General features: G+C 34.4%; 1 pseudogene; it reads left to right on the top strand.

Annotated features, from left to right (window-relative positions):
* The first annotated feature begins 9,270 nt into the window (after positions 1-9,270).
* On the top strand, positions 9,271-11,554 carry LOC131655282 (uncharacterized; annotated as a pseudogene).
* Positions 11,555-12,447: the final 893 nt, after the last annotated feature.

The following is a 12,447-nucleotide window of genomic DNA, read 5'->3' as shown; positions in this document are numbered from 1 at the left end:
AGTTGCTTTCGACTTGGTGAGGATAAGCTCATAAACCAGTGTATTAGTGTAGCGTCAGGTGTCATGCTCTGATATTGTAACACTGGGGGAATGTAACCCCCGATATCCGCTGCACGCATCAACTGTGTCGCCCAACCGAGCATGTTACCGGCTTAATCAATAATCCCCCTAGGTCCACTTATCGGCTGCCCAGGAAATATTGTTTTTGCCTCCCGCAGGAATCGAACCATGTACCTAGGGGTTAAGTACATATTCATAGCAATTCCTGCTACCACTTGAGCTAGTAGCTCAAGTGGTAGCAGGAATTGCTATGAATACGTACTTAACCCCTAGGTACGTGGTTCGATTCCTGCGGGAGGCAAAAACAATATTTCCTAGGTAGCCGGTAAGCGGACCTAGGGGGGATTATCGATTAAGCTGGTGACATGCTTGGTAGGACGGAAGCCCTATGGGGTAAGCGGAAATCCAGGGTGTTACATTAAAAAGGCTGCACGCATCAACCGTGTAGGCCAATCGAGCATGTTACCGGCTTAATCAATAATCCCCCTAGGTCCGCTTATCGGCTGCCCAGGAAATATTGTTTTTGCCTCCCGCAGGAATCGAACCATGTACCTAGGGATTAAGTACATATTCATGATGTACCGCAGGAATCGAACCGTGTTGTTATTGTATTAATTCTGTGGGATATTGCATAGATGATGTTATGCTTATCCGTATGATAAATCTTCCGCTGTGTTAACATGAGACGTTTATGTATTATGATGAATTGTTCCTTAGTGAAAGCATGACAATGAAGTTATGATAAATTTGTTTTAATTGGAATTGTGGCACCCATGTTTTCATGTTTTACTCTGAATTATTTTATTAATTTCCGCGGGGTTTAGAAGGGTGTTATAGTTTGTACAATCTATCCAGTTGTTCCGTAGTGAATGAAAGCTAAGATGAAGAGATTTGCTGCCCTTGATCAGAACTACTAGCCTGAAATGCACCACCACCTTTCTTCTTCCGGTTAGGAGGTTTCCCTTTGAGCTTCCAACAGGTTTCACGCTTGCAGTGGTAACACCAAGGAACTTTGTCTAACCTTTTTCCCTCGTCAAGGTTCCTAGTAGTCAAAGCTGAGCCTTCAGATTCAGAGCTTTGTGGTGTCTTGCCCATCATAATACCTTGTCATTGCCTCCTCCCTTGTTATTTATGCAAAAGCTTCACGAAGATTTGGCAATGGTATTTTTCCTAAAACTCTACCTCTTACCCCATTAAGGTCTTTATTGAGCCCAGCGAGAAACATGAAGACACGGTCATTTTCTTGTCTTTTGAGAAACAGAACACTATCTTCTGTACACCTCCAATTGTCATCATAACATAGATCCAACTCTTGCCACAAGGTCAACAACTCATTGTAATAAGCAGTAACATTCTTGTCCCCTTGTTTCGCATGCCATAACTTTGATTTTAAACCAAAAATTTGTAAGGAGTTTTGAATATCAGAGTATGTTTCCTTAACAGCTTCCCATACATCTTTTGCAGAAGGCAAAAACATATAAGACTTACCTATTCTAGTTTCCATAGAGCTTACCAACCACGTAATAATGAAGGAGTTTTCAGATTTTCATTGTTTATAAAGAGGGTCTCCTTCTGCCAGTTTGGCTACTGCTTCTGTTAAAAAACTAAGCTTCCCTTTGATATCCAATACCAAGCGAACAGTTTGGGCCCATTCATTATAGTTATTCCCATTCATCTTAGGAATATTCACCTTGAGGGAGTATGAGGAACCCTCTTGGTCATTGCCGCCTATATTGAAATAACTGTCATTGTTTGTGACACCCGACCTTTCGTCGCCGTTTTCGCCACCATTGCCATTTCCTCTACTGCCGCCATCTCCTCGACCACCGACGTCACCGCGGCCACCGCCCTTACCGCGATCACCGTTACCGTGGCCACCGCCATCACCGCGGTCACCACCGTCTCCTCGGTCGCTGCTGTAATACGGTGGGAGAACTGACTTTTTGAAATGTGCGGATAGCAAGAGTCGCCACCGACTTTTATTTTATCCAATTGGAAAGGCTAAAAGAACAGAAAAAAAACTTTTTAAAAGACTTTGAGTTTGGGGGGTAAGTTATACAAAGGGAAGATGTAAGCACCCTTTGTATCCATGGTTATCTATGGGATCTTAATTGCTTAGCTCACTTTTTGTTTTCAAAATATTTGAATTGTAGTGTGTGAATAGTAAAAGAATTTGAATAAGAACTTTAGCTTGTAAATAAGCGTAGCCTTTTTGAAAAGATTCTTTGAAAAGAAGTGGGAAAAGATTTTGAATTTTGAATAGAGCAAGCAATCAGGAGCACCTACCCTAAGTTAGAAAAATTGTTCTTTTAGCTTTTCAGTTTGAAAGGGCTATCCATACCATAAAGAGGGTAGGTAGTCTTTTCATTGGATTTGAAGGGTCATCGAGGATTATTGTTCGCCATAAAACAGTCCCTACCATATAGAGGGTAGGTAGTCTTTAGGGAAGGATAAAATAGTCATTTAGGCAACAGGTGAGGATACCTTAGCAATTGGGACAATCATCATTTACAAGGAAACTTCGAGGGACAATATCATTTGATGATGAGCTGAGAGTAACATTTGTTGTGCTTAGGTATCCTCGGAATCGAGGGACTTGACTATTTTAGAATCGTAATTAAAAGGCACACGCAACATAAGAAGGGTTACCATTAAAGGTGTGTGTGTGGCACAATCATGTGGTTAAATTCAGATATTTATCTTATAATTTAGGCAAACTAAATTTATTAGCAGACTTGTCACTCCCTAGATTACTAACCACGCAGTTAATATAAACAAAATTAAAGGCAGAAATTAAAAGTCATGCGCTGTTACAATAAACACCTGTGGGTAGAAAAATAAAGGCGGAAAAGAAAACCTCAGCTATTACAATAAAACCCTGAGGGTAACAGAAAATAAAGGCTTTTTTACAAGGCTTTGGGGCAGATACATAATTTATAAATAATAGCAAGCAATAATAATGCGAATAATAAAGTAAAATCCAAACTTATAAATAATAAGGCAGAATTAAAATAAAGGCACATGCGACAATCACTTCCTATGATTTTTTGAAGTTAAAGATTAAATCTAAAAGAATCCAACTATAATAAAATTATTTAACCTAAAAATTAAATCCTAATTATTTTAATTAACTAACTAATGAATATTAATATTATAATTAACCTGAATTGTTTAACCTGAAGTAGTCCTAATTAATGGAAATTATTTTACCTAAAATTGACTAATCAAGTTATTAAATCTAAAAACTAACTTTAAATTACTAATCTTGAAATCCTATTTAAACTATTTAAACTATCCTAATTATAAAAATAATAAAAAACTAAAAAATTAATTAAAGAAAAAATGAAAGAGAAACAAACATAATAATAAATAAAAAAAAAAAAGAAAACCTGGGGCGTATAATTGAGTGTGGTGCGATTCTGGGAGGTCCATGTTGCACACACGCTATGCTCCTCTTGATCTAATCCCAGCGCCGATCCATTGGTTGTTGTTGAGGGTGTACCGTGAGTGTCTCTGGGTGCACTGCGTAAGATCTGAAAGCAAGTACAATCAAACAAATGATGAAAAATAATATGTCTGGGATGGGGAACGATCCCTCGTCCTCGTGGCCCTTAGTCATCAATACTTGCCCTCTGTGCTGCACTGAACATTTGTTATTGAAATACACAAGAATAAATGAGTATTTAACAAACAGGCAATTGGAACAAGTCAAAAGCTGGTCAGACTGGGTCCCATATGTGCTACGCAGACCAATCAAACAGAGAGAGAGAATTTGAGATTCGTTGACTGGCCATTCAGGAGTTGACACGAGTGGAGAGGGAAGAGTGGGATTTGACCAGCCACAAGAAAATGCACGCGTGTCTGGTGTGGGGTACCTCTACTGTTCATCATCTTTTTCCCCTTTACCTGCAAAATTAGCTGCGGATTTTTCCATGGCTTTTCCTGCGGAATTTCCTTCGATTTTCTGCAAACTTTAAAACTCACCATGACGACGTTAACCAGACCAAGCAAGTGCCCATATCGACTTAAAAGAACCTGCTGAGCACGAATCCACCATCCATTCAGCCTGAAACGCCCTGCAAATTAAAACACGAAGAAGAGAAGGCTTGTGCCCTAACAATGGTGTGTAATGATTTACGGCTCCAAGCTTTCATGTAATACATCTAAGTTGTTCCAATAACCTCCAGGGACTCATTAGAAAGGTTAGTTTCAATCAAAACACGATAAACAAATAGAATAAGATCGACATAAAAAGATGTAAAAGCAAGCTCATGCGTGACTTGATTAAATGTGTTCTGGCCATGGATGATGATCCATACTTACCCTAATATATCTCAGGAGATGAATAGAAGGCTTGTTTTGATTTGAATAGGGCTGGGATGAGCAAAACGAAAACTTCTTTTTCTTTGATATTTTGTGAATATGGTTAGGGTTTGTGAGCAAGGATTTTTTCATGGCTGCCAAGGCTGAGGGTTGAGAGGATATATAGAGGTAGAATTAGGGTTGAAAACTTGGAAAAGAAATCTTGTGATTAGTGAGAGAAAGATTGAAAAGCATTTGATTGAATTTGTATAAAATCTTACTTCTTTCGGTTCAATCTCTTCCCACGAATTTCCACCCAATATATGATATTTGGATTGCTTGCCATGATTCAAAAAAATGCACTTTATGACTTAAATCAATTTATTTCCTATTTTAATATTTAGATGAATAAAATTCAAATAAATATAAACAAATGTCATAAAAATAAAATAAATGATTTAAATGTCTTTATTTAGCCCATACATGTTTGAAGTCCAAAACCTAGACCCATTAGATTAAAAGTTCAAAATTGGCTAATTAGGTTTTCATGCAATTCTTGAAAATTTCTCAATTTCAACCATGCGTATCTTTCTCAATTTTAACCCTATGAAGGTGTTCTTTACCATTTTAGAAATCTCAAGATGTCTTATTGAACCTCCTTTTGGTTTTATCTCAATTGAGTTTACCATGTTCATGTACCATTCTTTGAGAGAAAATGACTTTTTGTTGACTTTCCAAAGGACCTATAATATTTTGGACCATATCTCTTAAATGAAGCATTTCTGGCCTTGTCCTTAGAGAGACAAAGTTGTAGAGAATTCAATTTCCTTAAAAATGAGCTTTGGATGAAAAATTTATGATGTTCCATGTGAAAGTTATGGCTGGTCAAAGTTTAGTTGACTTTTAGGTCTAAAAACCTAATTTAGAAACTTTGAGTTTTGTTGATTTCTGAGCTTATCAACCCTTGATCCAATTATGAATGATACTTCAAAATAAGGATGTTGACCAAAAATCAGGATTTTTTACTGTACTTTGACCACAGTTGACTTCTAGGTCAAACTAGTCGACTATTGACTTTTTGAGTTTTTGACTGAGCAATCTTGTGAGTCAGAGCTTGAAACTTGATGTGAGGATTCTTTGAGGCATATGAGAGGCCATGAGGTCCACTTGAGGTGTCAGAACTTGATTTGGTCTTGAGAGAAGCAAAACCCTAATGGAAAGCTTGTTGCTTAGGAGACAAGTAAGTGTGCTTATTCCTCAGCATTTGAAAGTCAGGTGGATCAGAATATCTCGAAATATGATGGGCAAATTTTGGGGTATGACAGCCGCCATCATTGGATTTAGTGTAAGTGAAACCTAGAGTAGACAAACTCATGTTGTGATTCGCCATAGTTGTGGAAGCTTTACAGTGAACCCTAACCCAGAGCTCTTTATACCATATTGAAAGGAATGGTAAAAAGTTGTTATATTTTATTCCTCAGCTCTAGGCTAGTATATATACTGGTAATATAATAAAGATATTAATTCTATCCTTAGTGGAGAATAAAGGAAAATAAAAGAGAATAAACAAAAATAATATAAATAAGGAAATAAGATATTCCAACAACCCTTTATGCAACAAATATACCAGTCGACCGAACCACGAAAGGTTAAAAACTTGGTATTTTTACGAGTTCAAAGGTCTTTATAAGCAACACCGGCAGCACATTGAGCACTTACTATTAGAAGTTCGTGGGGAAGTTTGAAGCGGTTATAACTCAACACAGGGGCGGATCCAGTGTGGAATGAGGGTGTGCATATGCACACTCTGAAATTTAAAAATTTGCACCAATATCACTATAGTTTTATAATTTGACCACCCTGAATTTTTTATTTTACACCTTTGGACCCAACTCTCTAAAAACTTAAAAGTATCCTCTTAATTTAATTTTTCACTCTCTCTACTTTTCTCACTAACCATATATTCTCTCTTCTTTTTTTTCTTTCACGCTTCCTTGTTCTTCCCGATACAACCACAACCGACGGTGGAACTACCACACCAGAGTCAATCTTAGTCTTTTTCATTTCATTCTCCAATGTTATTCTCCTTCGGTAACAGTGCACGATTGTTGCTCGCGCTCTCACTTACGGTTTTGTGTCAATTTCGGGAGTGATTTTGCGCATTACTTTGCAATTTGTTGTTGAATCAAAGTTGATTTAAAAGCCTTTATCTTCAACATTGAATTCATCAAGGTAGAAATATCTTGATTTTAAAGTTATACTCCCTCCGTCCCAAAACAAGTGTCACATTTAAGAAAAAAATTTGTCTCAAAAAAGTTGTCACTTTTTTTTGGAGTCCGAGCAATAATTTCTCATTATCCAAAAACAGTTCATACGCACCGATCGCAAGGATCCAGATATTACAAATTAGACTTAATTAAGCGTATTACGTAATATGTAGACTTAATTTCCTATGTAAACTACTCTGAATCTTTACATTATTTGTCACTTTAAATTACCAATGCAATGTTATATTTAATCTTCCAATTATACCCTTTAATAAATATTTTTAATTTATTGTTTTCTCACTTAACATTAATGCTAATTTTTTTTTTTTTTTTTTTTTTGGTTTATCACCACCGGTATAGTCCGGTTCGGGGGATCAGCTCTGGCATCAAGTGGGTCAAGCCCCCTCCCGATCGCAGCTGCGGGGGATCGAACCGTGGTTCTCCCTACCAAGTCCAGCGCCAATCACCACTGGACCAACTAACGATTGGTTAATAGTTAATCAGAATAATTTGGTAAAGTTATTATTATCTCTTTCATTTATTACTGTTTCTTAATATGTGTGAAATAGTAAATTACGACAAATAATATGGGATGGATGGAATATTAATTTAGGGTTTTTTGAAATTGGAAATTAGGATTTGATATTTTTGTTGCTAGGTTAGAATTTTTAATTTAGAAACTAGAAATTAGATTTCAATTAAAGAATTATGTTAAAGGTGGGTTTATGAAAGATTTCTCTAATTGTTTTAAGAGAGATGATAATATTATTTGACTCTCAAAATGTCAATTTTCTCAGTCTTGGAAAATTGAGGGTAAACTTTGTTGAATTCAGTGTATACAGTGTTTTAAAAACCGGATCGAACCGGCCGGTCGGACCGGAAACCGGCCAGGTAACCGTTCTGGTTCAATAACTGAATCGGAAATATCATTGAACCGGTGTGAACCGGTCAAACCCGGTTTAAACCGCTAAAATCGGGAAAATCGACGGTTTTTGTGAACCGGCGGTTTAAATGCATTTTTAATTTTTTTAATTTTAAAAAATTAAAACAACATCGTTTTGACTATTTTAATTGAAAATTAAAATAAAAAATAAAATAAAAAAAATAAAATAATAAAAAATTGTTGCAGATGCGGTTGATTTTGTTATCGATGATTTTGATATTGAAGAAGGAGACCCCAACATTGAAACAATTTTTCTTTTATTGAAATTAAATTTAGTAGATAATAGAATTATTTTATTTTAAATTATTCAATTAGATTATGTTGCGATTAAACTTTTGTTTGCAATTATATTTTATAATTATGTATTATTTTATTGTGTGTGTTACCTATGTGTAAAATTTGAATTTAAATTATGAACTTGTGAATTTTTTTATAATATGATATTTTCAAAAAATTTAAGTGCTAGTTATATTTTGTAGAGACTGAATCATCCGTTTCGACAGATTTTATACTTATATAATTTTGTTATAACGACCGGTCTATTCAACCGAGTTATTCGGTTTAACCCGGTTTAGTCATGCGGTTCGACCAGTGACCCAGTGGTTCGACCAATAGACCAGTGACTCAGTACCCTCACCGGTTTGATGTCCGGTCTGATTTTTAAAACACTGAGTGTATGATTCATGATGTGATGGAAGAGATTCATGGTTTGTGAATTTTGTGTTTGGAAAAAAATAGAGGAGGATGTTGTTGCTACAAAGGTTGGCGACACTGTAAATATGTGTGTTCTGGATTTGATAATTATGTTGTTGTTGTGAAAAAGTAGCGATGAATTGAGAACCGTAATGTTAGACAACAATCTTGAGATGTTTGAATCAAGAGACCTGTTTTTTGTTAAGTGATGAGTGCATTTTTTGATTTTGTACTTGTTTTCTCTAAAAAATAATACTTGTTTTAATATATCAGTTTGACTCTTTTGTTCTATTGAATTTATTGATGCATTTATATGAGAAACTTGCATAGAAAATATTACAAGAGATTATTGTTAGTTTACTCGCTTAATTTAAAATATACTCAGTCTTTATAAATTATTATAGTTATTTTTTTTAGAGTTAAAAGGTAGTGCACTGACAGTGTAAAATAATTTTACACTGTCATCCAATAGAAAGCTATCAATTAGCCATGTCATTAAATTATTTTTTAAATAAAAGAGTGGTTTAATTGGATACATGGTGGTGATTGATTGACAGTGTAAAAACATTTTACACTGTCAGTGCATCACCCCTTTTCTCTTTTTTTTAACTAAAACAGTGTCTAAAAGTTTATTGTTGTTATTTATTCATAAATAGATAAGTAGCTTAAGTTAAAATATACTAAAGTCTTTATAATAATTATTAAAGGTTAAGGGTAGTGCATTGATAGTGTAAAATAATTTTACACTGTCATCCAATTGGAATTCATCAATCAGTCATGTCACATAATTTTTATAAAAATAACAGTGTGACTTGACACTTAACATGGTCGTGATTGATTGACAGTATACTGTCAGTGTATATCCTTTTTTCTATAATTATTATAGTTATATTTTTTTAACCACGACAATATCTAAAAGTTTAATATCTTATTTTTAGTTATTAAGCTTATGTTTTTATTATTCTTAATTATTTTTATATTTTATATTTTTTGTTATAGGAGAATATGGAGAAGTTTTTTAAGAGGAAGTTGTCATCAAATGAGCAAGAATATAGTTCTCAACAATATGTTTAATTTAATTTGGAAGATTTACAATTAGATCCTAGAAAGAAAGCGACTTAAAATGTCAGCATATCATCCAAATGATCAAGAGATAATTGCAAAACATATATACAAAAAAGACCGTGTCAGCCTACACATTTGATTTCATGAATTTGGAAATTGGTTAGAGTATAGTATAGAAAAGGATGTCACATTTGGTTTATGTTGTTATCTTTTTAGACCCGATTTTGGAAAATAATCTGGTGGCGATACATTTGTAACAGATGGATTCACTAATTGGAATAAGAAAGGTATACTTCCATCACATGTTGGAGGTCCAAGTAGTGTTCATAATATCGCTTGGAAGAAGTGTCAAGATTTGATGAATCAAAATCAACATATTGAATTTGCGATATGTAAACAATCTAAAAGTGTTCGTGACCTATATAGAAGGCGGTAGACAGCTTCCAATAGTTGTATTCGTTGTTTATTAAAGAAGAGATTGGCTTTTCGTGGTCATAATGAATCAATAGAGTCAGAGAATCAAGGTAACTTCCTAGAAATGCTTAGATGGTATGCTAAGAGGAAAAAAAGTAAGACAAGTTGTATTAAAAAATGCTCCTGAAAATTAAAAAATGATTTCTCAATCAATTTAAAAGGATATTGTTAAGGTAGTCTCTTTAGAAACCACCAAAGCTATCTTGATTGATCTTAGTGGAGATGAATTATTTGTCATTCTTGTTGATGAATCTCGTGACATATTTAATAAGGAAAAAATGGTTGTTGCTTTGCGTTACGTCAACAAAAATGGAATTATTATTGAGAGTTTTTTTAGCATTGTTCATGTTAAAAGTACAACAACAATAGCTATGAAAGTGGTCGTTGAAGAGTTATTTTCCAAACATGGTCTTACTACTTCAAGAATTCGTGGACGAGGTTATGATGGCGCTAGTAACATGCAAGGAGAATTCAATAGTCTAAAAAGTTTGATCAGTGAAAATCCATCTGCATTTTATGTACATTGTTTTGCTCATTAATTGCAACTTACATTAGTTGCTACTACCAAAGATTATCTTCAAGTTTATGGTGTTTTTATCTTAGTGTCTAGTTTAATAAATGTTGTAGGTGGGTCTTGCAAACGACAAGATATGCTTCGTGAAAGACAAATAGAGAATATTAGAGAAGCATTGGGAAAGGGAGAAATTGCTAGTGGGCAAGGTTTGAATCAAGAAACAAATCTCAAGCGAGCCGCCGATACTCGATGGAGTTCTCATTTTTCTACTCTTACCAATTTGATACTGATGTATGAGTCTGTAATGGATGTTCTTGACATTTTGAAGAAAAAAAGGTTAAACATTGCTAAGAGAACAAAAAGGCTGAAGCAAGTGGTTTTATACTTTTGATTTTGCCCTAACATTGCATTTAATGAAAAATATCTTGGGTATTTCAAATAAATTGTCACATGCACTGCAAAGAAAATATCAAGATATCGTCAATGCTATGAAATTGGTTGACATCAAAGAGCAGTGGTTACAAGCTTTAAGAGATGACAGGTGGAAATCTTTAGTGGATGAGGTAAATTTATTTTGCAATATGAATGACACTCATATTCCAAACATGGATGATATAAACTTTTCAGGAAGATCAAGGAGTAGAAGTAATGTTGAGTCTATCACAATTGAGAAACATTATCGCATTGAATTATTTTATATTGTCGTGAACATGCAACTTCAAGAACTTAACAATCGTTTTAATGAGACAAATAGTCAGTTGCTCATTTGCATGGCTTGTTTGAATCCAACAAATTTGTTCTCTTCTTTTGACAAGACAAAATTGGTTGAATTTGCAAAGTTTTATCCACGAGAATTTTGTCAAACTAGTTTGGTGTTCCTTGATAATCAACTTGAGACTTATATCATTGATATGCGTTGCAGTATTGAATTTGCATTTTTGAAAGGAATTAGTGATCTTTGAAAAAAAGTTGGTTGAAACTAGAAGGCATGTTGTTTATCCGTTGGTTTATCAACTTTTAAAGTTGGCAATGATTTTCCCATTTGCCACGCCAACCGTGGAACAATCCTTTTATGCTACGAAGATTGTGAAAACTAGATTACGTAATCGAATGGAGGACAAATGAATGAATGATTGTCTGGTGACTTATATTGAAAGCGATATGTTGAAGGACATTGATAATGAGTCGATTATTCAACGATTTCAAAATATGAAATCCCGTAAAGGACAATTATAGAACATGCATGTAATTGTTTTGAACACATTATAATTTGAGTACACTATTTTTTTTTATTTTTTTAGTAAGTACTTTTATATATGTGATTATATAATTTATTAATATTAAATATTTTGCACCCCTAAGCGGGATCTTGGATCCGTCACTAATTCAACATGAGTTGTAAACAAAAGGAATCTTAGGTAACACGTAGGCACACTAATGGGAACCAGAAGATCAAACGTGGAGTAAAATGCACTAGTTCCATTATGGGTGGAACCGTCCTTGACAGTTATTTTGTAAAAAGAATAAATAGCACTATTTTGTAAAAAGAATAAATAGCATACTCATACATTGTAACATGGGTCCCAAAATTTCATACATACTATCCATACCACTGGAGTACCTGAGTCAAAGAGCGAAATTGTGGGTGAGAAACATGGACTATGTGTTTGCGTCCAATTTTTTATTATTTTCTTGTTTCCTTAAATGCAACATTTTCTTTCTTTTGTTTTTTGCTTTCACTTTTGTTTAATGTCATTTATTATATTTTACCTTGTCATTTATTACATCTTAACTTCGTTTAGAGTTTATTTCTACGTTGTCATCGTGCAAACTACAACCGTATTTAATTCACATTCATGCGTGTTCACACGAATAATTTGAACAAATTGCTTTGGAGATTTTTCGAGTTAATCTCACTTGCTTTCTAAACTCATGATTGATTACCAAAAATACCAGTATAGAATATCAAACAATATTGGTGATTCTTATGATATGGCATTCCTCAAGCATTTGTTAGAATTGATCAAATGTGCTTTTAGATACGCAATCATATTTTGATCCACTTTACTCCTCAAAACTTAGTGATTAGTGTCATACGGGTTTGGCTGGCCTAGTCCAATATGTTAGAG

The sequence above is a fragment of the Vicia villosa genome, linkage group LG3, assembly GCF_029867415.1.
Source record: "Vicia villosa cultivar HV-30 ecotype Madison, WI linkage group LG3, Vvil1.0, whole genome shotgun sequence".
NCBI classification, from domain to species: domain Eukaryota; kingdom Viridiplantae; phylum Streptophyta; class Magnoliopsida; order Fabales; family Fabaceae; genus Vicia; species Vicia villosa.
The sequence above is the reverse complement of the archived record's forward strand: the minus strand, read 5'-3'. Positions and strand labels throughout refer to the sequence as shown.